Source organism: Nelumbo lutea, chromosome 2 (genome assembly GCF_056320005.1).
Source record: "Nelumbo lutea isolate HS-2025 chromosome 2, American lotus-T2T, whole genome shotgun sequence".
In the NCBI taxonomy this organism is placed as follows: domain Eukaryota; kingdom Viridiplantae; phylum Streptophyta; class Magnoliopsida; order Proteales; family Nelumbonaceae; genus Nelumbo; species Nelumbo lutea.
The window spans coordinates 54184943-54211489 of NC_142685.1; the positions used below are offsets into that span (position 1 = coordinate 54184943).

Genomic DNA, 26547 nt, shown 5'->3' on the forward strand with positions numbered 1-26547 from the left:
GGAACATCACAAGTTCTTCATTTTTTTTAACCTTTGAAGCTTCTGTTTGGGTCATGGTTGACATTTTCATTTTCTGCAGATAGATGCTGTAGCAAAAAGCCGTGATGGACGATTCTGCATTGTCAGCAATGATGAGCGAGAGCAGACACTGAACCAATTGCTTACTGTAAGATGCCTGGGATGATTGGCCTTTTACTTTCAGAATATCTTTTAGTAATGTAAAAATATTATACTTTTGAGCTTAATTCACTCAAAATTGCATTGCAGGAGATGGATGGGTTTGATAGCAACAGTGCAGTAATTGTCCTTGGAGCTACTAATCGTGCAGATGTCTTGGACCCTGCACTTCGCTGTCCTGGGAGATTTGATCGTGTTGTTATGGTCTGTTTTCTTCTTCTATATGATGTTCAAAATTACTATATTCTTCCAGTTTTATGATTCTCTGTAGATAATCTTCTTCCGTTTCCCCTTCATTTCTCTTTCTTTCTTTCCTTAGGTGGAAACTTCTGATTAGCTTGGCAGAGAAGCCATTTTGAAAGTTCATGTGTCCAACAAGGAACTCCCTTTAGGAGAAGATGTGGATCTCAGTGATATTGCTTCCTTGACAACTGGTTTCACTGGGTTGGGGCCTTCTCCTATTTCTTTTATTTCATTGACTTGTATATCTTCTTGGCATTAACTGACTTGCGAGTTTTGGAAATTATGCAGGGCAGACCTTGCAAATTTGGTAAATGAAGCTGCTTTGTTGGCTGGAAGAGTAAACAAAGTTGTTGTGGAGAAAATTGATTTCACCTGATAGTAGAGCGCTCGATAGCTGTAACTCTCTATCTCTTTGTTCTTTCCATTTGTCTCTTGTGTCTCCTTTTTTCTCTAATCAAATATTACATGTAGCCTGTTTAGCTGTCATTCTCTATCATGGATCCTGTTCTCAATTGTATTTTTATACACATAATTAATTTCAATTACTGTATATTATTAATAATAATTATGTACTTATGAATAATAGAAGATTTCAAGGGTCTTAATTTTTTTTGAGGAATCAAGGGTCTTAATTAAGTCAGCACCTTGGACTAACAGCATTAGAGTGAAGGTTTAGTAGGAACATCCTTTTGACATGAGTTGTTACTATATTCCCTCAAACAGTCATTTCTCTTGCCATAGTTAAGGAGGGATAGATGATGAGATGAACAAACAGAATAGTTGCAAAAGCAGAGATTTTCTTCTGAAATGCAATGTAATTGGTACATGCCAATCGATCAAGATTTAATATCATGCAGTTAAGATTAATTCTGGCAGCATGAAGATGTTGAGATATTTGACTAGTCATTGGAGGTGATAAATGACTTGAGAGGTAGTTTGTATGTTTTGGGTCATGTGAAGCAAGACCTTTGATGGCAGCAGTGAGGAGGTGCAAGTTGAAAAGTTTTAAAAGACGGGGAATCAAATTTAATGATCTTTTACTTATAACAAAAAAAAAAAAAGATGGGCAATCAACATATTGGGAAAATGTTTGAAGAACATGCATTAGCAGTAAATAATTTCTAGTCTAGGTAAATGCAAAGGTTTTTATGTTGCTGATTGAAATATTTCTCCAAGTTATATATGGAAACAGAGAGATCAAAACAACAAATAAATATCAGTGGACACTTTTTTTTTTTTTTGAATTGTAAAGTAAAGAATTTCATTAAGATCAAAGAACCAAAATACGATATAGCCCCTGTACAATGAGGAACTGTACAGAGAGAAACAGTATCCGCAATACAGCCAATTCTCAAAACAAAAAACTATAAACTCCTTACAAGAAGGAAATCAAAATAAAAAAAGGAATGAGTATGTCTATTTTTGAATAATGGTTGGATTGCCAACCAAGAATGCACTGTCCCCAAAATCCTGTTGAGAACTTCTTCTTTTGAGTATTGTCTTCCTTTGAATAATCTACTATTTCTTTCACTCCAAACTGCCCAGAAAACTGCTAAGCTACCTATCCAGCCCTAGTTAAGCCTCCTAGAAACCATGCCCCTATAAATCCCTTCACATCAGCTGAGATGCACTTTTTTTTATCAGAAATGGTAACTTTCATTAGATAATATTTAATATAATACACCATCACCACCCAAGATAAGGGTGTTGACCCTAAGAAGAATGTTTTCAAATTACAGAACAGCCTAAAACAAGTTCTCTCTGAAAGTTCCTTACTTTGCTAGGGTGCCAGCTAATCCATTTGCTGATCTCCTTGTCCACCTGAACCATACCCCAACCTCCCTTGCTAAGCAAATTACTTCCCTCATGAGTTAATGATGTACCCAGACCCCCAAATTGTGTGACTGCATCCACCCAATTAATAATTTAGAGTCCCCAAAGTGAGGACTCCACCCTCTTGATGAACAGTGTATGATCTGACTGGGCCTGTACATAACCGAACTTCCTAAGGGCTAGTCTGAATCTATCAAACCAAGCTCTAGATGACTGCTTCAAACCATAATAGAACCCGAATGGTGGTCATTTTGGTTACCGGGGCAAATGTCTCCAAATAATCTATACCATAAGTCTGAGTGTAGCTTGCTGCAAGAGATAATAGAACCCGAATGGTGGTCATTTTGGTTACCGGGGCAAATGTCTCCAAATAATCTATACCATAAGTCTGAGTGAACCTTTTTGCAACTAGCCGAGTTTTGTACCTCTCAATGGAACAATCCGCATTGTGCTTCACAGTAAATACCCATTTGCATCCAACTGGTTTCTTTCCTTTGGGGAAGTCAACTAGCTCCCAGTTATTATTTTTCAATAGGGCATCCATTTCAACTTGCATTGCACCTCTCCACTCCGGGACTGATAGGGCTTCTTGCACTGTTCTTGGAATAGGGACATTAGCAACGAAAGTGAGATAGGACCTGTAGGAGAGAGATAGGCGATCATAGGACAAAAACTGGGAGATGCAATGGGCTGTAGATGTGGTGCAATGCCGTTTTCCTTTACGGATGGCAATGGGAAGGTCAAGGTCATCTGCAGGGGGTGAGGTAGCAACAATGGAAGGAGTCTCTGTGGGCCCTGGGACTGTAATATCTGGACTTGGAGCTGTAGAAGAGGTTGGAGCTGGTTGGGACTGCTGATGACCGGGATCAACTTGCCTGCATCGCCTGTGATAGACTCTCAACTCCCGATCCCCTTGACCACCTTCGCTACTGCAGCCCTGCCCTGATGGATTTCAGGTTCGAAAATAAGAAGAAAGGTAAAGAGAAAAGAGGAGGAAGAGGGAGGAGAAGCAGTAGAACACAAGAGTTGAAAAAGGAGGAGCAGAAGCTTAATGTTCTGCCGCCGCCACTTTAATTAATATTTATAGGTTATGCTCATTACATGGAAAGGACAGATCTGCCCTTAGTCTTTACATAACAAATAGAGCAAAAATAAGACTGAAATAAATAACAACTGAAACAACTAAATGACCAATAGCTAACCCTAGGAAGACTAGAACACCTACCCTACGAACACAGTGGGACTGTAGCTGTGGGGCCCACATCAGTGTTCTCTACAAATAAAAATAAACTTTATTAGAGAAAAAAGTAAAAGGAGATTACAATAGGTAGTGGTGTCAATGGTATTCGAAAATCTGATTTTGAATTCGATATTCGACATAATCGAATCGAATTCGGATAATTTGAATATATAATCGGTCGAATTCGGTATCCTATTCATACCGAATAGTTAATCGGATTCGAATTCGGATATGACCTGATTCCATTCGATAAATATCTGAGTTTGACCGATTACTTATTCTTATATATAATATATAAAATATTTTATATAATTTATATAATAATTAAGTTATATAAATAATTTATATACTTTATATCAATAAAATATTTGTTTTATATATTTATTAATTATTTAAAATAATTAATTAACTGAATTCGAATCGGATCGGATATTCAAATATTTAATCGGATTCGAATTCGGATATTACCTGATCCGATTCGAATTCGATTCATTTACACCCCTAACAATAGGGTGATAAGGAATCACCCAGCAATAGCAGACCCAAAAAAAAAAAAAAACAACAGACCCGCCCTAACAAAGCCCCTAAAAACAGAAAAAACCTACATACCAAAGCACCTTAAGAAACAGCCCATATATACAAATGTCACAACAAAATCATAGAGGTCCCTACCACTAACCCTTAAAACAACGAAAACATACAATAGACTGAAAATTCTAGAAACCCAATACCAAAGATATATATGAAAAACATCCTGAAACCAAATAATCCAACTGATGAAAGGCTCAAACTTCAGGGCCAAAATCTCTGCTCTCAAAGAGTCTCCAACACCTATTGGACCAGAATACAGTGCAATCAGTCTGCCCTCCCCATCTCTGAAAGCTCCTCCCACTCTAGAGTATCCCAGGTTGCCTAAAGAGCTTCCATCAAAATTCAGCTTTACCCATTGTTGTGCAGGAGGGATCCATTGTTCCTTTATCACAGACTTCAATGAAGAAGAACTTGTGACAATGTTCCATCCTCTAAGAGATAAAGGATTTTTGTGATGGTTAGAGTGATCCATTGGATCAAATCTTTGGACTTGTTTTCTCAAATTTCTCCTGGCGACTTATGGAGGAACTAGGAAGGTGTTGCAAGAAGCTCTTCTATAAAGGAAAGAATAAATGTTGCATGGCAGCCCCCACCTCAGGACCATGTAAAACTGAACTTTGATGGGAGTAGCAGGGGGAATCCAGGACCTGCTGGTATGGGGGGGATTGTGAGAGACATGGTAGGCAAATTAATAGCCTTGTTTTCTGGTCCACCGTCCATTGGGGTATGGGGATTCTCTCAAGGCAGAATTGCTTGCAGCCTTACAAGGTGCACAAATTGCAAATGAACTGAACACAACCAATTTGGTGATTGAAGGGGACTCAAAATTGGTGGTGGGTTGGTTAAAGGATCCATAATTTGTGATATGGTGCTACAGGGATGAATTAAAAAGGTTTTTATGGATCACCAAGAATAAGAAATTGAGGATACAATGGGTGAGGAGATTGGCAAACGGATTAGTTGATACTTAGCCAAGGAAGGGGTGAATAGATAATCTTTGTTTTGGGCTCACTTGTAATTTTTCTATTTTGTTTATAGAGAGGTAGCATCCTGTGCCTCTTTGAGGGATGCTTGTAATGATTATAGTTTCAGAATTAATAAAATCTAACTTCACTTATCAAAAAAGAAAGTTCCATCCTCTAAACAAGTCCTCAACTGAATAGTCTTTAAATAAAGGACAAGATTTGAGCCAATGTACGACCTTGGTAATTATGCAATCAATGACTTTCTCCTTAGATCTTTCAGATTCTTGAAAGATCCTATTGTTTCTTTCTTCCCAAATTGACCACAAAACTACTGCTCTTGTTGCTCTCTACATTGCTCTTCCTTTCTTTTTTAGAAGTCTAAAGAAGTTTGGATCAAAGAGTGTTGCTACATCCGTAGGAGGGGTCCACCTACAACCAAAAAGTGAAGAAAACCAATTCCAAACAAAGGAAACAAAAGGACAAGATATTAGTAAGTGTGTAGTTGTCTCATCACATGCCAAGCAAAGGCTACATACATGGGGTGAAAGGCAATAGTTCGGCCTTCTTTGTTGAAGCATATCTAAGGTGTTGATTTTCTGGAGCACCGCATCCTAGCAAAAGGCCCTTATCTTTGGGGGTACAAGGTTGTACCAAACCTCCTTGGTTGCGAGAGAATTACATTGTAATTGGGTGGTTAGTGAATTCGATGCAACCGCAAATTGGTTAGCATTATTTGTGGATGAATTCTGCTAAGGAAATATGGGATAGTATTGCTGAAACCTATTCACAAAAATTGAATGTGGTCAAGGCTTATAAGTTACGAAGTGATGTGAACAATCTAAGGAAAGGGGAGAAACCTTTAGCAACCTACTTCTCAATGCTGAAATCCTTGTGGCAAGAGATAGATCTCATGGAAATAGTTGTCTGGGAAAGTACAAATGATGCAGAGACAGAGAGAAAAATAGTTGAGAGGAATAGGGTTTTTGAATTCCTGATAGGGTTGAATCCAAAATTTGATATTACCAAACAAAATATCCTTAGCTAAAGACAATGTATCATTGTCTCAGGCTTATGCCGTGGTGAGTAGTGAGGAAAGCAGGAGGATGGTTCAGGTTCATGGGACTATTCTAATTGACCATTTTGCTAATATGGGGTTGAAACCTAAGATGACTATATGTAGTATAGGGAATGAGGTTATATGTGAATACTGTAAGAAACCAAGACATACAAAGGATAAATGTTGGAAGCTAAATCTAGACCTTATTCCACCCTGTTTTCAGAAGAAGGTAAAAAACGAGAAGACTAGGAGTGCCAATGCAACCATAATGTCAGATAATTAGCTAACATTTTGAGAAATATGGGAGGATGATCAGCCATCTCCTCCAACTCTTTAGGCAATCCAACTATGTCAGCATTTGCTCATTCAGATATACGTGCTATTGCCAACCGTGCAACCATCTCAGGTAATCATAAGATCCCTTGGATTATTGATTCAGGTGGTTTTGATCATATGACTAGCATTTCTATTATGTTTAGCTCTTATGACTTACTTTTTGGCTGTGATAACATTACCCTAGCCGATGGCTCCCTTTCCCTTACTTCAATCCTTCATGTCCCTAAACTGCATACTAATTTGATGTCAGTGAGTAACCTAACTAAATCCTTAAACTGCAATGTAACCTTCTTCCTTTATTGTGTTTTTCAGGACTTGAAGTCTCAGAAAGTGATTGGGAGTGGCCATGAGGCGAATGGAATATATCTACTAGATACTCCTGGACAAAGCCAAGGACAGCCTGAAAGAATTGCCTTTGGGTCTACTTCTTCAGAGTCTTTTAGTCGTGTCATGTTATGTCATTTTCGTTTCGGTCATTTATCCTATTCTACTTTGAGTCATTTATTCCCAGAGTTGTTTAAGGGACTTAACTTGTTTAGTCTTCATTGTGAGTCATGTGAGTTATCAAAACATTGTAGAAGCACTTATCATTTAAGTAACAAGATATCCACTTTTCCTTTTCATATTGTGCACTCTGATGTGTGGGGGCCTACCACTTGCCTTCTATGGGTGGTTATTGATATTTTATCTTGTTCATTGACGATTTTTCTCGGTATACTTGGTTATTTTTTATGAGATCTCATGATGAAGTTCCCAAGCTTGTAAGACAATTTCATGAATTTGTTCTTATCTAGTTTAATACAAGAATCAAGATATTTAGGTCTAATAATGCAAAAGAATATTTTGAGAAAAACCTAACCTCTTACCTTATTGACTTTGGGGTCATCCACCAAAGCTCTTGTGTTCGTACTCCGGAACAAAATGGAGTAGTTGCGAGGAAGAATAGTCACATAGTTGAAGTTGCAAGAAGCATTTTGTTTGCAAGAATACTCATTGCAACATACCTAATCAATCATATGCCATCCAGAGTTTTGGGCTTTAAGTCTCCTTTCAATCTTCTTTATCCAGATAAGGACCTTTTTTCTCTTCCCCTTCATGTATTTGGCTGCACTTGTTATGTACACATTTCTAGTATCCAGAGACATAAATTTGAACCAAAGGCCCATAAGTGCATTTTTCTTGGTTATTCCTCCACACAGAAGGGTTATTACTGTTTTGATCCTAGTAGTGGGACTTGTTGTGTCTTAATGGATGTCACTTTTGCTGAGTCCACTCCTTTCTATGGTTCATCTCAAGGGGAGTATTTGTTACAATTGTTTGCACTCCCCTTTCCTGTTCCTGTTGAGTCTTTTGTTGAGTCCAGAAGGAACAATCATCTCCAGATCCCTTCACTATTCCTGTTCCTCCTCCATTGCCTCCTCGTCCTCTTTCTACTCATAGGTGGTACCGGTGGCAAAAGACCAGGAGTGAGCAGTTTATTTCCTCTACACCACATGAGCCTCCTACATTTTTAGTTGTTGAAGAGATAACATGTACTGAGATCACACCTTTGTAGCCTCCCTTTCCAGACCTTGGTGTTCCTATTGCGGTAAGGAAAGGTAAACGGAAGTGTACTACACATTGCATTTCTAAACATCTTTCCTATGGCCTTCTTTCTCTTTCATATTATTCCTTTTTTTTCTCTGTTGCTTCTAACCATATAGCAAGTCTGTATCAGAAGCTTTCTCTATTCTAGAATGGAGGGATGCTATGAGAATCGAGATAGAGGCTTTGCACAAGAATGACACATGGGAAGTGGTTGATTTGCTTGAAGGGAAGGAGTTAGTGGGCTGTAAATTGGTGTACACCATCAAATATCATCCTGATGGCTCTATTGAGAGATACAAAGCTCGATTAGTTGCAAAAGGTTACACATAAACTTATGGGATTGACTACCTAGAGAGTTTTGCCCTTGTTGCGAAGATGACCTCTATAAAGATCCTACTATCTTTGGCAGCTCATTCAGACTGGCCCCTTTATCAGCTAGATGTGAAAAATGCATTCTTGAGTGGAGAATTACATGAGGAAGTTTATATCTCTCTCCCACCAGGGATGTATGGCACAAACATGGAGGGTAAGGTGCGCAAGCTGAAGAAGTCTCTCTATGGGCTCAAACAGTTACCTAGAGCTAGGTTCGAAAGGTTTAGGGCTGCTCTTGTTAAATTTGGTTACACACAGACTCAGTCTGACCATACCCTATTTGTGAAGAGGAGAGGTTCATTGGTGCCTATATCTTATAGTCTATGTGGATGACATTGTAGTGACTGGCACTGATGCGACGGAGATTGATGACCTTAAATCCTTCCTTCATGTAAAGTTTGAGATCAAAGACCTGGGGGAATTGGGGTATTTCATAGGTATTGAAGTGGCTTGGTCTAAAGATGAAATCTTTATTTCTCAACGCAAGTATCTGCTAGACTTGCTTACTGAAACAGGTAAAATGGATGCAAGACTAGTTGTTACACCTATTGATATGAGTCACAAGCTTTCTGCCTCTGAAGGAGAACTGTTGGAGGATAAGGGAGTGTTTTTCAAAGGTTACTAGGGAAACTGCTATATCTTTGTATGGCTCGCCTTGGCATTGTTGTTGACACAAATTTTGTGCTAAATTTAGAGCACACAAAAAATGCGGACAAATTCAAAGAAATTTATTTTTTTTTTACAGAAATGTAAGTGGGATACAAACTCTATTTTTTTTTTCTTTGAAAACCCTCTAATTCTCTTGTCTTTGACAAAATCCAAAGCCGGTGAAGAAAGCAACAACTAACTTTGTGTGAACAAAATACTCCACTCGCGATCAATCAACGATTCGAACATAAACGGCTGAAAGGAATATCCTTGATTGTAGAAATTTTCCTTTTTCTTTTTGATGTAGCAATTTGGTAGAAGTCTTTCTTGGCTGCACCAATTCTTGCAAGAAATTTTTTCCAATTGCAGTAATTTGATAAAGCCCCCTTTTTGCGGCAACACAAACACCAAATATTTTAATTGATGTGGCACGACACCATTGCAACTTCAAAGCTTCTTGTTCTTTCTTCTTGCATAAAAAAGAAACAAAAGGTTGAAGAGCTAATGAAGAGGGCCACGGAAGAGGGGAGAGATCCAAGGAAGAGAGCCGAAGGAGGGTTTCTCCTTCTACTCTTTGATTTATAGTGTTAAGTGAATCCACCCAATAAATTCAAATTAATTTGAATTTCCATGCTTGCCATTTATTTGGCCATAATTTAAGGTTGCTTGACATGGGACCCACCAATCTTGATGATCCAGTGATCAATTTGTGATCCCCATTTAGAGGTAAATTAGGAGAATGGGTTAGATTTGTCTCCCAATTATTTAAAGCCAAGTGCCACTTGGCAAAGGGGTAGGGCCCATGTAGCTTTCAATCCATTAACTAGCCACGATCTCTTCCTTTGTTAGATTAATTAAGCCTCTCAGTTGCCTTTTAAATGGGATCCAATAAATCCAATTTAAAATTTTTCCAATCTGTCATCCGAGGACAGATTTCAACTTGTGATTTCTTTTCCAATTTTATATCTTGTATAGGGTTGGTGTATTTGGAAATCAAGTGATTAAAGGCTTAAGCCTATCACTTCCTTTAATTTGCATTTTTACTGGACCCTACCAGTGTCTCCTTGAGCTTAATGGGCCAATGTATTGGTCCCACCTAAAAAAACATCTCCTCTTAGTGGGCCCAATAGCTTATTTTGATTTTATAATGGGCCCTATTTACTTTACTTCTTCGGCCAAAAAAATTAGATACCAACAATTGCATATGCTATCAGTTGCATTAGCTAGTTCATGCATTCTCCCAGAGCTGCACATATGGCAGCAACAAAGAGGTTTTGTGTTACTTGAAGAGCACTCCGGGGAAGGGTATTCTTTTTGCTAAACATGGTCATATGAAACTGGAGGCCTATATAGATGCTGATTGGGCAGACAACATTGATGATAGGAGGTTAGCTTCAGGATACCGTAGTGGTGGTAGGCGATATTGTTTCTTGGAGAAGCAAGAAACAATCTATGGTTGCTAGATCTTCAACTGAGGCAGAGTACAAAGCTATGGTTCATGGAGTTTCTGAGTTACTTTGGCTTCAATCCCTGATGGAGGAATTAGGTGTTGAGAATGACAGTCCACTGATGCTGTATTGTGACAATCAAGCTACCATTAACATTGCCCATTGTTTTGGAATGGTAGAATACTCATGTATTTCATTCTATTGCCAATCGGCATATTTATACAGTAAGCTGCTGCAATAAATAGAAAGAAAAGAAAATAGAAGGTAGAAAAATAGAAAGAAAAGAAAATAGAAGGTAGAAAAATAGAAAGAAAAGAAAATAGAAAGTACAAGAATAGAAAGAAAGAAATAGAAAGAAAAACTTTCTAAATCAATCCTTCCACAATCCTAGGAAAATATACAATTCTATTTTTACACAACTACCAAATATAGATCTGCACTAGTAACCCCACGTTTTCCAACACTCCCCCTCAAGCTGGTGAATAGAGATCCTCCATTCCCAGCTTGGCTATAATTCTTCGAAAGTCTGTACTATTGAACACTTTAGTAAGTACATCGGCCAGTTGCCCTTTTGTAGACACATAGGGAGTGCAAATCAACTTGCTGTCTAGTTTCTCTTTTATAAAGTGTCGGTCAATTTCGATATGCTTCGTTCTGTCATGTTGAACAAGATTGTGAGCAATATTGATGGCTGACTTGTTATCACAATATAGTTTCATAGGCTCTTCTCGTGGAATCTTCAGGTCTTCTAAAATTATCTTCAACCAGAGTAATTCACACACTCCTTGTGCCATAGCTCTGAATTCTGCCTCTGCACTTGACCGAGCCACTACATTTTGCTTCTTACTCCTCCAAGTGACTAAGTTTCCTCTCAAGAAGGTACAGTAACCGGAAGTGGACCGTCTATCTACTGGAGATCCTGCATAATCGGCATTTGTATATGCTTCAAGAGCCAGTCCCCCATTTCTTCTAAATAAAATTCCTTTTCTTGGATTGGCTTTCAAATAGTGCAGAATTCAATGAGCAGCCTGTAGATGAACTTCTTTAGGATTATGTATAAACTGACTTATTACACTTATAGCGTATGCAATATCTGGCTGTGTATGTGCAGGATAAATGAGTTTTCCAACCAGTCTTTGGAACATCTCCTTGTCTCTACACTTGCATTCTCGCTGGCTTCTCCAAGTTTATGATTGGGATCTATAGGCGTGGGAGTTGGTTTACATGCCATATTTCATGTTTCTCTCAAAAGATCAACAACATATTTTTGTTGAGAGATAAAGATGCCTTGTTTAGAATGTGCAACTTCAATTCCGAGAAAATACTTTAGTCTCCCCAAGTCTTTTATCTCAAATTCTTTGGAAAGGCAGTTTTTCAATGCTTCCTTCTCCTTTTTATCATTCCCAGTAACGATTATATCGTCCACATAGACTAATAATGTAGTAACTCCCCCTGAGGCTGTGTGTTTGATAAACAATGTGTGGTCACCCTGACTTTGCTTGTGACCTATACTAAGCATCACCTTTGTAAACCTTCCAAACCATGCTCTCGGAGATTGTTTGAGGCCATATGGTACTTTCTTCAACCTACAAACTTTGTTCCCCTTAATGCCTTTTCCAAAACCCGGTGGAATGTCCATATATATCTCCTCTTCTAGTTTCTTGGTAGATCCACAACTTCCCATGTGTTGTTCTTTTCTAGTGCCTCCATTTCCACTCTCATGGATTTTCTCCACTCCTTATTAGAAAGTGCCTCGACTAGAGTATTAGGAATTGGAATGGTGTTAAGGCTGGCTAGAAAACTTTTATGGGATTTAGAGAATCTTTGGAATGACACTGATTTGGCTAAAGGGTACAATGGGCGTTTGGTACATTCTCTGGTTCCTTTTCTTAGTGCAATAGGTAGGTCATACTCAGACTATGAAGGTGTAGGTTCAGGTTCTACATATCCCTCAGTTTCAGGATTAGGAGTTGAATCTTGGACTTGCACAAGTTGAGGATTTGGATTTCTTCTCCTAGAGTAAACCTGCATATATCTCACATCATCATGCACATCATTGGTGGGGTTAATAGTGTCTGAATTTGGTTCAATGGTCGGGTTGTTTGACTCTTGTTGAGACTCGGGAATGTGGGGCTCAAAGGATTGTGACTCAGAGGGATGTGATTCTTGACGGTTGGATGACTTTGAGGAGGGTAATACATCTAAGGAGAGTAGATCCGAGGCCTTATCTTCCATTAATGAGGGCTCCCCCTGAAGATAAGGTTGAGCGAAAAAGGATTGTCCCTCCTCAAATGTGACATCGATGGAGGTGTAGAATTTTCTGGTGGCTGGATGATAACATTTATAACCTTTCTGAGTTGGGGAATATCCCAAGAAGACACACCTGATTGCTCGTGGATCCAATTTTCCCTTATTATGGACATGAACAAAGGCAGTGCAACCAAAAATTCTTGGTGTGAGATTATTTGAGGTTCGAATATCAGGGTAGAATTGAGAAAGGACTTGTATTGGGCTTTGGTTGTCAAGAACTTTAGATGGTAGTTTGTTTATGGTGTATGCAACAGTAAGGACAACTTCCCCCCAATATTGTTTTGGCACCCGGTTTTGAAAGAGAAGGGCTCGGGTGGTTTGCAAAAGATGGCCATTTTTCTTCTCAGCTATCCCATTATGTTGGGGAGTGTTAACATAGGAGGATTCATGCATAACGCCTTCTTTCTGAAAAAAAGGGGACAAATTTTGAATAAAATAATCCGTAACATTATCAGATCGAAACCTTTTAATTCTCACACCAAACTGAGTTTGGACCATGTTATGAAAGTTGGGAAGAATGGTACCCACATCAGATTTAGACTTAAGAAGAAAGATCCATGTGACCCTAGTGCAATCGTCAATAAAGGTGACAAACCATCTAGAACCAGTAATGTTGGGAATTTGAGAATGGCCCCTTATATCCAAATGAATCAAATAAAAAGGAGTTGAAGATCTTTTATTGCTGGTTGGGAAAGAAACCCTTTTGTGCTTAGCAAGTTCACAAACATTACAATGAAAGGTTTCAACATTAATTCCTTTAAACAAGGAAGGAAGCATTGTTTTTAAAACATGAAATGAAGGATGACCGAAACGGAAGTGATGACGCCAAATTAAATCTTTATTGGAGGTAGATAAGAATGACTCGTGTGTGACATGCATAACAGTGTGAGATGGTTTGCTGGTTGCTTCAAGGTAGTAGAGTCCATCCCTTTCCTTTGCAAGTCCAATCTTCTTCCCTGAAACCTGGTCCTGAAATAAACAGTAAGAAGGAAAGAACACAACATTGCAGTTCACATCCTGGGTGAGTTTATGTATAGAGATAAGGCTAGTGGATAACTTAGGAACATGAAGCACATTTTTAAGCAATAGGGATGGAGTAATTTGAATATTCCCAATCCCTGCCATTGTGGTGAAAGAACCATCAGCAACATAAATTTTTCTATTACTAGGACAGGGTGTATAGGTGAGAAAATGTAGTGAAGAGGGTGTCATGTGGTCAGTAGCTCCAGAATCAAGAATCCATGGAAAAACACTTGCCGAGGCATGTAATCCTAGAGATAAAGACTCACCTGAGAGAACAAGAGAGGTAGAACCACTTCTTGGTTTCAAGGATTTCAGGAAGCTCCTTAGCCTTTCAATTTCTTCATCATTAAATGGTCCCTAAGTTGAGTGTTCTTGCTGCGGGGTTGTGGAGACATATGTAATATAAATATAGTATAAATAATACAAAAATCAATAAAAAATATAATTTAACAACAAATTTGTCTGGATTTCCAAATTTTGGAAAGTTTCATTATGCACCAAGGTTCTGAAATGACAGAAATTTCTGAAACTTAAAAGCTTAATGAGCTGGACTTCTAGATAAAATATGTACTTAATTTTGTATCCTTCGATAGGTCCTGCATGAGGTTTATCTTTATATATAACTAACTATTTGCAATTGTCATTAGAAACTAAACATATTGCCCAGATCTGGAGGGGCATTGGGCTTCACATATACTCCTCCCACCAATGAGGATAGATACTTGCTCTTCATTGATGAGTTGCGTGGCCGGTTGGTTACTCTTCTTGGAGGACGTGCTGCAGAAGAAGTTATTTATTCAGGTCGTGTATCAAGTGGTGCACTTGATGATATAAGACGAGCTACGGATATGGCATATAAAGCAGTAGCTGAATATGGTCTTAATCAGACAATAGGCCATTAGCAGCACTCTCTAGTGGTGGCCTTGATGAATCAGGAGGGTCTTTTCCTTGGGGAAGAGATCAGGTCTTTCCTTTTACTTATTTTAGAGAGTCATTTTTCTTTTTTTACCTTTATTTATTGCAAGAATTGATTTTAGAGTTTATATAGCAGGGGCATCTTGTGGATCTAGTTCATAGAGAGGTCAAAACACTACTGCAATCTGCACTTGAGGTAGCACTTTCAGTCATCCGTGCTAATCCTACCGTGTTGGATGGACTTGGTGCCCATGTAGAAGGTACATGGTCATGCAGCATCCTCTTCTGTTATATCTAGGAAGTTTTTATGTTAAATTTTATCACATTTATGTGATTGTAACAACAATTTTTAGACCAGTGTAGCATAACAAGTAGTTGGTTGATGCATTTATTTGGAAGTGAGCCGTGGGAAGCTCTGTTTTTATGACGAGACTTGTCCTAAAGTTATAGTCTTCTGTTACATACCTAGCCTCATCTAACATTGATAATTTAATATGGATGCATTGGAAACACTTTGGTGATGAGAGACATATGCAAAAAGTCACCCTAATTGATTTAGAGTAGGGGTGCAACTGGGGCAGGGAGGATTTTGTAAAAATTGGAATGGGCCTTGCCTGGACACCCAGGCCCAATGCAGTGTGATATCTTTAAATTGGGTACCCAACTTGCCCTAAAAACCGAGGGGTGGCTCAGTTGGTATGTTAGCTAGTCCACTCCAGCATAGACGCGGATTCAATTCCCGCAACCACCGACATTGGGGAAGGGGGTTATTAGTGGTGCGTATCACCAAGTACCAAAAAAAAAAAAAACTTGCCCTAAATTTTAGCATACAAGAAGAAGGGCAGAATAGTGAGTAGGTTGATTTTGCATCTATAAAGGACTATCAAGTAACAAAGTAGGTTTGGTTAGTCCTGTATAGGCCTGTTGATAGGTCGGGTTTGGTCCAAGACAGGATAGGATTGGTGCCAAACCAATAAGAAAATACATAGACCAAGAACGAACCACACTCTACAGAGACTAGGACTTGTCTGAGTTGTGATCCTCACTGGTCACTAAGATCACTTCAGGTCTAGCTAAGCAAGGAGTTCAAAGCAATCTATGTTCTGGGCTATGTTATAGCTAGTTGGATATCCTTTGGGTCCTTTGGGGCTTGTCTGAATGAATTTCTGTGTTGGGTTAAGCTTGGGTCTGTATTGTAAGTAGTGGGTTTCTGTGGACTTTTTGTCTACCCACAACTTGTTTTCTTTTTTTTTTTGGATCAATAACAGTGAATTTTATTAAAGATTGAGAAAGTACATATTTAAGGAGCTAAAAAATCTTAACTCCCTAATACATCAATGTACACCCAAATCGTAAATCAATTACAAAACAGCCATCTGCCAATGAGTTTGCACTTCTCTTTTCCCATGTACAACTAACTTCCATGTCCTTACTCAGCCACTTAAATTTTCTCTTTTCATTGCTGTGGTTCTAGAGATTGGAATTGCCTTCTTTTAACCAGTTCACTACAATTTCAGAATCACCTTCTATGATCAATTTTTTAATATGCATGTCTTTGACCCTTTGTACCCCTTCAAGAGCTCCTAGTATCTCAGCCCTCAAGGAGTCTTCGACTCCAATTGGACCAGAATACATAACTAACAGATTCCCTTTTTCATCTCTTATCACTCCCCCTATTCCGGAGGGCCTTGGATTGCCCAAACTACTTCCATCAAAGTTCAGTATGATAAAGCCGCTTGGTGGAGGGGTCCAACAAGAACTCAAAGCTTTCTTAGCTGAAGTTGATTCTGCAATTTCCTTCTAATTCCTTAGCACCTCATCAACTGAGATATCAACAAACAATTCCAAAGTTTTTAACCAATATATCACCCTAATGTGAATAATCTCCAATATTACTTCCAAACTTCTCTCTTTATCTAGAAAAATCCGTGAATTTCTCTCCTCCCAAACAGTCCAACAAACTACAGCCCTTATACATCTCCACATGAACTTTGCCCTTTTTATTGAGCAGTTGGGCATGGAAGTGAATAAGTTTTGCACATTCAAAGGGGGAGTCCACCTACACCCAAACAAAGAAGTAAACCATTCCCAAATGGCTTTAGCAAACTGACAGGAAATTAGTAAATGGTATCCAGACTCACCATCAGATTTACAGAGGACACACCAATGGGGAGACAAACAACTATTGGGTCTTTTTCTTTGAAGTAAATCTTATATATTAACTCTTTCTAGAAAGGCTTTCCAATAGAAACTCCCTACCTTCGGAGGTATAGGTTGACACCACACCTCTTTAACAGGGAAGGACAGTCCAACAGAAGAAGGTTGTATTAGGGCTTTGAAGAAAGAGGCACAGGTGTAGGAACCTGAGGGAGTGAGTGTTCAAATTCTATTGTCTTCCTTTGTTGGCTCTAGGAAAATCCCTTCAATGATGGATAATAAGGCTGAAATACAACCTAATTCTGTGTCCCTGATATCTCTTCTCAAACCCAAGTTCCAACCGAATGCAGAAGGTGAGTTAGAAGGTACAGGGAAGGAGGAAACTGATTCGTTTTTAAGGGTAGAGATAGCAAAAATAGTTGGAAATATCTTTCAAAGGGGAATCCCCAACCCAAACATGTTCCCAAAATTTAATTAGGTTGCCTGAGTGCAAGTCATACCTGATCCAATGAGAGAACACAGACAAAGTAGCTTGAATAGCTTTCTAGGTAGATGCTCCTGTAGTCCTTGCTAGAATCCTAGAGTCTCATCCATTGTCTGCCACCCCATGAATACTTCCCACTATCTTAACCCAAAGTTTTCCTTTCTCCAATGAAAATCTCCATAGCCATTTCCCTACTAATGCTAAGTTCCTATTCCTTATGTTCCCAATTCCCAAACCTCCCTCCTTACTCCTACACACCACCTCCCACCTAACCCTATGTTCCTTCTTCTCCTCCCCTGGCTCCCAGAGAAAATCTCTCATAAGTTTTTCCAACCTGCTATCCATCCTAATCGGAATCTTAAAGACTAATAAAAAATAGACAGGAAGGTTAGCTAATGTTGACCTAATTAAGGTGATTCTCCCTCCAAGAGACAAATAGTTACTCCTACCCACAACTTCTTGTTGTACACATTCTTTTAATTTAATGAATCTTTTCTGTATTGCTGATAAAAAAAAAGATCACTTCAGGAATGAAGAAACATCCGTCTTATCCATGAATACATGCCACAGACCCTATGTATCTAGTATCTATATAGACATATAGTAATTATCATCATCATCATCTAAACCTTGTCCCAACTACATGGGGTTGGCTACATGAATCCTGTTTCACCATTCCATTTTGTTGGATGTGTTATGGCCCTGCGCGTAGGATCTCGTCACGGGTCGGTCCACGGTGAGAAAGCCCTGCTTTCCCTTGCGCCTTCCCTTGCGTGCAGACCCTATTGCGGAAACTGGATGGGTGATTTGTCCAAGAGACCACCCGAACTCTCCAAAGGGGTGATTTGTCCAAGAGACCACCCGAACTCTCCTCACTCTTTTCTTGACTGGACAACTGAATACTTTATTTCAACTCATAGCTCCTTAAATAGGAGATTACAGAAGGGAATTCCTTGTTGGATTCGGCTAGGCCAGGGCAATCCAACTCAAACTCAAACTCCTAATTACCTACTCCTAATAGTAACACAACTCTTACTTAAGATAAGATAAGATAAGGGATAAGGGATAAGGAATGGTGTAGCTGGCGGCGAGTTGGTGGGCAGAGCTGATGTGGTAAGTGTGGGTCCACCCTGATGAGCTGTCATGTGGGCCCCGCCCTACTGCTGCTGCCGGGCGGTGAGGAGCGAGCTGCTGTCGTGCGGTGCGTGCTGCGCGCTGCCGGGCGGTGCGTGCTGCACGCTGCCGGGCGGTGCATGCTGCTGTGCGCGCTGCCGGGTGGTGCATGCTGCATGCTGCCAGGCGGTGCATACTGCTGGGCGGCCCGCTGTGCGTGCTGCTGCCTATGACTGCGCCGCAGTGCGCTGCTGGGCGGTGTGTCCATAACAGGGTGCCATATCCATCATTAATTTATAGGCACTTAAATCATTTTGTACTACTTCCTCCCAAGTCCTTTTTGGTCTGCCCCTAGCATTTCTAGCCCTTTAAACTTGTAATGGATCATTCTAATGGATGTCGTAGATGGTCTTCTATGCACGTGACTGAACCATATCATATTATCTAATTTATTGGCCAAAATAATCGTTTGTCTAGTCACTTCTAACAGATCACTGAACCTAAAGATGTGCCAGGGGACAAGGCTGATCTGTTAGCCAGGTGTTAACTAGGTGCTCTAACTTTTGGTACCCTTGTTCAGTTTCATTGTCTACCTTCTTGCTTGGCTGATAAAGCTATATTTCCCCATTTTCAGAGAAAGAGAAGGTGGAAGGTGAAGAGCTACAAGATTGGTTGAAGTTGGTGGTTGCACCAGCGGAGTTGACTATCTTCATTAGGGGCAAGCAAGAGACTCTTCTCCCCATTGCAGATAAGCTCTGAATAATTAATACCCTCATCGACTCCTCAGTGTCCTTTAATCCCACTAACAGCTAGCTCTCTGTAAATCTTGGTACTGTTACTACTGTATCATACAGGCCCACTTGATTGTCTAGCCTTCCTCCATCTCTCATATTTTATCCTTCATCGTTTCAACGGACTGACTGTAAGTTACATGCAAGAAGGGGGAGAGGAGGAAAGTATCAAGACCAAGTGCCATTTTGCTGAGTCTTGAACTGGTCCTTCTGTTGAATTCATGCATTTGTATATGTGATATATGTTGTAAATCTGAACATTATTTCAGTAATTTGGTATTTATCCCAATGTAAATTTCTTTTATTGTACAAAATTGTTATCTATCAATTGTATAATACACAATCACTTTCTTTTCTCCTAGCACTCCGTATACAATGCAGTGAAAATGTGCGACATGCTTGTGAATTTGTGATAACAAGATGCTAAACCTAGTCAGTTCTTCAGCAAAATGCCGATTTTTTCAAACCATAGATTGTGGATTCTGGAAAGTTGTCAAATTGTAGAAGCATGGAGTCTTGTGGGCTCTAGTCAAATATAAGAAATGAAATTGATGAAACTTGAGTTTAAAGTTGATGGTCCTGTAGCACACAATGTATGCTGATAAAGTGACCAGAGAGTTCTCCCCCTATAAATTGCATCCTGCCCGTTAATTTAGCATCAATTCATGAGCAGGATTCGGTCTATCCCTAAAAATTTTAGCTCCACATTGGCACAGGAAAAGGCATCCCAATATACGGAATAAGGTCACCGTCAAGACTCAAGAAGGTGAAGATGGGCCATAAGCGGCCAACTGGGAGTCACTGGACTGAAGCACGGTGGATCATGTCATATGGGTGATTCGAGTATGGAATTGAGGATGATGGGGCTATTTTTGTCTTTCTTGTATAATTGTAAGTTGATGGATGAACCGATAAAGCTCCCATCTACATCAAATGGATCCCACAATCGCTATCTGATCTAGACCTGATTGCCTCTCCCTCCCACATACTATCGGCTATAGTCTCGAAAAGAGTGATCATAAATTGGGAGAGATCCACTTTATTTTTTAATGCATAGTGAAGGCAAATATGGATATAGTCTTCCGATTTTGACTCGAAATATGCTGATTTTTTGGGGGAAGATGCCAAACATATGACATTGAATGTCGTAAGTTGATTGGTGACTGAATGGGTAAGATGCCAAACACATGTGAAGGGCATGGGATCAACATCTCTCTAACCCCACTCTCCTTGTGTGGGTTGCTGCAAATGAATGCATTTTTTTAGGGAGAATGATGGTTTAGCCTAATGTTAGAATTTTTAGGCCCAAAGTACAATTGAGGTAGGTGCCAGCTCAGAATTGATATCAATTCATGGGTGAATATTAATATATAGAATGGGGGTTTTTGACATTTTAAATGTTTGTAGCTCTGCATTGGAATTCAAAAATCTGCATTGGGCAGTGTTTAACAGATTGAGTTCAAACACCAAAATATGATTCGGTTATTGTTTGGGTTAAATTTGGATAAATCAGATTTTTTCCCAAAACCTTGGTGGCAATGGTCTCTGATCCCAAGTATCCACTACAATTAATAATACAATCTATATGATATCGTTCCTTATTATAAGGTGAAGGTGCTATAAGTATAAAAAACTAATTGAAGACGCCCTCGAACATGGGAACTTTTTGCCTTTTCCTACGGACAAAAATTATTCCAATCCAAGCACAAATGACAAGAAGCTGGTCTTGAGCTTAAAATTACTTAACAAACACATGCCCAAGGACCACCTCTTTTCCATCCTAAAAGAAAGGAAAGAATAAAAGAAAGAGAAAATCTATGGTGCAAAAAAGATATGGGCCACGTTTGGCAAGTCTTTTCATGCGGGTTTTGAGCTGTTTAGAAATCCAAAAGTCTGAATTCTGAGTTTTTCTCGTTTGACAATGAAAAGATCTATTAGGATTTGGGAAAAAGCTCCAATCCATAAAAGACGCCAACAACCCAAATTTGAGCTTTTCAGGAAGCTTTAAATGAAGATTTTATAATCTTTTAGCACCCTGTTTTCTTAGAACGTGTGGCACTATATACAAACTTGGGAGAAAATGGGTTATCTTTACACAAAAAACTATTTGAATGTGTAAGTGAGTCCCACCTTGAAAAATGTATATGGGCCCACATACATGTCCACGCATGGACTCACGTGCATGTCCACTAATGGCATGTGGGGTCCACCTTGTAAAATGTATATGGGCCCTACATACAATTATACAAGTCCACACATGGACCCCACATACATGTCCACACATAGACCCCACATGCATGTCCACCACTAATATGTCAGGCCCACCTTATAAAATGTACATGGGGCCTACATACATGTCCACACATGGACCCCACATGCATGTCTACCAATGGTATGTCGGGTCCACCTAGTAAAATGTACATGGCCCCACGTACATGTCCATACATGGACCCTACATACATGTCCACCGATGATATGTAGGGCCCACATTGAATAATGTACGTGGGCCCCACATACATGTCCACACATGAACCCCACATGCATGTCCACCAATGGTATGTCGGGCCCACTTTGAAAAATGTATGTGCGCCCCACATACATATCCACACATGGACCCCACATGCATGCCCACCAATGGTATGTGGAGCCCACCTTGTAAAATATATGTGGGCCCCACATACATGTCCACCAATGGTATGTGGACTCACCTTAGAAAATTTATGTGGGTCCCACATGTTAAATAAAAGGTTGGCCTATACACAAGGCATTCATATATACATAACACATTTATATCACATTATCAAACGGTCTTCTAGCTTTTATGGTCTTTCCTAAGATCTATGATAAATATTTCAACCAAATAGTCTTTGGTATTTCAAGATCAATTTGCAAAAGCTCACCATGTCTTTTAACTATCAGATCTTGTAATAGATTTTTTAGAAAAGACTTGCCAAAAAGGCACATGGTATTTGAAGAATTTTGACCAATTAAAACTTATTCATAAAATTTGATAAATAACACCTAATTGGCTATCACATTTATGATTCCACTTGATTGGTTTCCCTACCTTTTCCTTCAAACCAAACATAGCCTAAAGAAAAGTAAAAGAATTGTTTGATAATTGGACTATGATACCTTAAAGTTCGCATATCTGAAAAACTTGTAACCAATCAAATGACATCATAAATGTGTTAACCAATTAGATGGTGTTTGTCAAAATTCATGGGTGGGTTTTGAATTTTTTATTGGTCAAAGTTCTTTTGGTACTGTCTTTCCCACATTTTAGATTTTCTTTTTAATACTTTCATGTAATAACTAAGACCTACCCTATAGTTTATGTATTACAGAGAAGGTCCCTCTTCTTAGTTATTACATAGACCTACTCTTTAGTTACAAATAGGGGTGTCAATTGGATCGGATTTGGTCTGATCTGATCCAGTCCAACATGAGTCCATCACAGATGGATCGGGTCCAATGTAATCTGTTGCATACTTTGGAGATCAGTCCAATTCAATGGCTGGGCAGTCCAACCTATTCAAATTAGTTTTAATTTCGATTGATAAAATGTATTCTTTTCTTCTATCAATGGATCAGATATTGATTCAATACGACCCAATCTAATATAAATCCATTATGAATGGACCAAGTCCAATCCAATCTAATAAATATTTTGGACTATTAATCCATCTGATTTTAATTTGAATAGATCCAGACTCAAAGCCAGTCCATTCAATCCGTCTGATTTTAATTTGAATAGATCCAAACTCAAACCCGTCCGTCCATTCAATCCGTCTGATTTTAATTTGAATAGATCCAAACTCAAACCGGTCCATTGACACCCATAGAGGGATGTAAGCAGATTGGGTTCGGTACACACTTACGGAACCCAACCGGACCTGAAAAGTGCAAACCACCGAGCATGACCCAACCTGATCCAATGAACTGGATCTCGAATTATCAGCTCGACTCCAACAAACTCCAACCGACCGATGCTGTCTCAATCCAATCTTTCAAAATATCACGTTATTTGGTAGGAAACAGGACATCACAAAAATATCTTTGTTGTTTTATTGATGGATACAAAATATCTTTATTCATATCCCAACGTCTACGGTTGAATGTGGACAACCAAAGTTTTATGAACTATCCTTAAGCCTGCAAATGATGTCCATTCGACTCAGTTTGGAAGGAGTATAGATATAAAAATGTATAGTGTACTTATTTCAAAATAAGCCTTTTATCTAAATTTCAATTTAAAATTCAGTCTTGTTAAGCGAGTTCAGATTTCCTGCCCACAGTCACTTTGCCCACGTTTACCCACATAACATTACAATCATATAAGGAGAATGTCTCATTTTTCTACATAGTACTATGCAAGGAGAGATGTTCCCAATTCATGGGGGTGGTGTGTGTGGGTAGATGTGGGCAAGAGATCTGGAGTCTTGTTAAGGATCATTTCAATTGATAATTGGATCCTATCATGCATCCACCATTATTTGATCCAATAATTGAATTTAGGAAAAATTTCTTAAACTACCCTTATGATTTAATTAATTGACTAATTCTACTTTTACTATTTACATATTGTCTTAAAGTATCCTTACAATTGACATCATTATTAAAAATAATAAAATGTCACATCTGCCCTCTATTATCCTTCAAATTTTCAAAATAAAACCCATAGGATGAAAATTGACTTCTATGTGATTTCAATGCACAATCTCTACCGCCCTCTATTTTTTCTCCATAATCACTATTGAAACTGAACCAGAGTAACCACCAATCTCCACCGTTACAGTTTCACCATTTTCATGCACGTTGCTAGCCCACAGTCAAACAGATTGGTTGGGCAAGAAGAAAAATGCACTGGTGGTAGTGGTGTCGCTCATAGCAACTGTAGCCTTCCAAGGCGTAATTTCCCCACTAGGTTGCGTTTGGCAGGATGATTTGACAATCGGTTCCAACAGCAATCCTGTAGGGAAGCCTCACTTTGCAGGGGCATCTGATACCAAAGAGGCAGTGTTAGACACGGCCGTGGGGAAATCACAGGTAGGGGTGGATTGGAGCTGAGTCGAGCCGAATAGTACGAGGCTCGTGTTTGGCTCACCAAGGCAGTATAGTTCGAACTCGATTTGAACTAGAACCTTGAGCTTGAGTTCGGCTCGAGTCAAAACTCGTAAGTTCGAGCTCGATTTGAGAAAAAAATATTTTATAAAAATAAAAAAATACATATAAAAATATTTTTTATTTGATATTTCAAAAATTAAGAACTTATAATATTTTTATTAAATATATTATTTTCTATAATTATATATACATTCGAGCTCTGTTTGCGAGCCTCACGAGTTGAGCTCTACTCAAATTCGGCTCGTTTATTAATTAAGCCCGTAAATTGGACTTGAGCTTAGCTCAAAACTCGGTTGAAACCGAGCCGAGCCAAGCTCGAGTAACTACCACCGAAAGGAGAAGAGATCGCTACCTATTCCTTCAGGCAAGCCATAAAAGAACTGGCAGCTGGTTCCGTGATTCGTTGAGGAAGGCAATCCTTGTAGCTTCATAGGCGTCCATGGTGCCCAACCCCCTAAACCTTTTCCCAACAACTGTTCTGAATTCGCCACAGTAGTAGTTAGTTCTCTCCAATTCCACCGTCTAAAAAAAATCCCGCGTCTCTGTCGTCATCCCCTCCTTTTTAGCTCTCTATTTTAATTCCAATGAAATCTCAACCTAATTGTTCTGAATCACCACTTGGTTTCTAAATTAATTTACTCTGTTAGGTAATTCGCAGATGTTTAATGGCTTTGGTGTTCAATTTTTTTTCTATTTTTAATCGTAGTGAGGCATACATTTTATGATTTTCACATTTAAATTGCAATCGTACACATTCCCATTGCCTACGGTCAGTACATAATCTTTAATATGCTCGGCTTCCTTGCATCCTTGAGCATAATCTTGCTGCTGGTTAGTGGGCTCTGTATTATGAAACCAAAGTGGCTGGTAGCAAACAATGGTTTAGAGATGGAGACGAAGATAAAAACAGAGATAAAGATGAAGACGGAGATGGAGACACAGGTGGAGATGGAATTGAAATGGGAGACGAAGATTGAGATGGAGTGAAACCATAAAAGGGTATTTTAAGAATTTTAAAAATATCAGTTACATGATGTCACATATGAATGGAGTGTGACTGAAAGTTAATGGTAAGGGAGGTTTTAAACAATTGTCAAAAAATTTAAGAAAATTTAAGGGTACTTTAAGACAATATGTAAACAGTAACGGCGAGTTGATCAATTTCCTAAATCATTGGGGTACTTTAAGAAATTCGCCATTGAATTTAAATATATGGCAAAATTTGTGATGTATCTATTACGTGTTGTAGCAAAAGAGGTGATTGGTTGAACATAAAGGTAAATATAGATTCTCAAGCATAAAAAATTAGATCAATAAAAAATAAATAGACTTTAATGTGATTGGTTGATATTTAAATAAGATCCATTATTATTATTATTATTTTCCCCTTCATAAATAATCCTTGTGGCTGAAAAGTTTATATTGACTGAAAGACATGATACCTAGAAGGCTTTGTCCAATCAAATAACCACATGATTGGTTACCACTTTCATCACACCAATTGATCAGTTATGAGTTTTTCCAATTTCATATTATTGGGCGGAGATAATGTGATTGGCTGAACCATCATTTGCTCAATCCACTGTCCACATAAATGGAATCTGGATCATCTCTCAACAAAATATGTCCCAACACCCTCCTAGCATGATATGACATTGCACATCTCATATAAGGCAATATCTGATACCAACAACCTAACACTCACAACACTGTCCCAACTAGCCATGACAGTCATTCATCAGGAACATCTCTCCATAAAATGACAAGAGAAATGTTTTCAATGTGTCACTGTAGTCACCTGTTGGGACAGTGTTGGTAGCATTTTATTGATAATATATCCTCATACATGATGGCAATTTCATGTTTTTTTAGGGATTTTATTGTTAAGTCCACCTATAAACTTTACTACAATTTGTACAATTGGAATAGTGAATGGGGAAATGAATCAAAATTCAAGGGGATACTGAGTCATATGTGGAGCTCCCCGGGCATTTCCCATGTTTTTTTGTTGATGACATAATGCTTTTCCTAAGGTTATGTTTGGCTTGAAGGAAAATGTGGGGAAAAGAAGGGAAACCTTTACAAATCTTGTATTGGTTTCCCTGTCTTTTCCTTTCTTTCCCTCCCTTT

At 38.9% G+C, this 26547-nt stretch overlaps 1 pseudogene across 1 annotated transcript in view; it reads left to right on the plus strand.

The window, feature by feature from the left end:
* LOC148870768 (ATP-dependent zinc metalloprotease FTSH 9, chloroplastic-like) overlaps positions 1-19587 on the plus strand; it is a 30470-nt pseudogene extending 10883 nt beyond the window's left edge. The window contains exons 6-20 of the transcript XR_016107269.1: positions 80-166; positions 268-381; positions 497-621; positions 709-816; positions 5858-6028; positions 6117-6335; positions 6477-6512; positions 7806-7993; positions 8146-8348; positions 8439-8696; positions 8743-9018; positions 11579-11598; positions 14478-14794; positions 14882-15005; positions 19134-19587. The product of XR_016107269.1 is annotated as an ATP-dependent zinc metalloprotease FTSH 9, chloroplastic-like (transcript). The remainder of the gene's footprint in view (positions 1-79; positions 167-267; positions 382-496; positions 622-708; positions 817-5857; positions 6029-6116; positions 6336-6476; positions 6513-7805; positions 7994-8145; positions 8349-8438; positions 8697-8742; positions 9019-11578; positions 11599-14477; positions 14795-14881; positions 15006-19133) is intronic.
* Positions 19588-26547: the final 6960 nt, after the last annotated feature.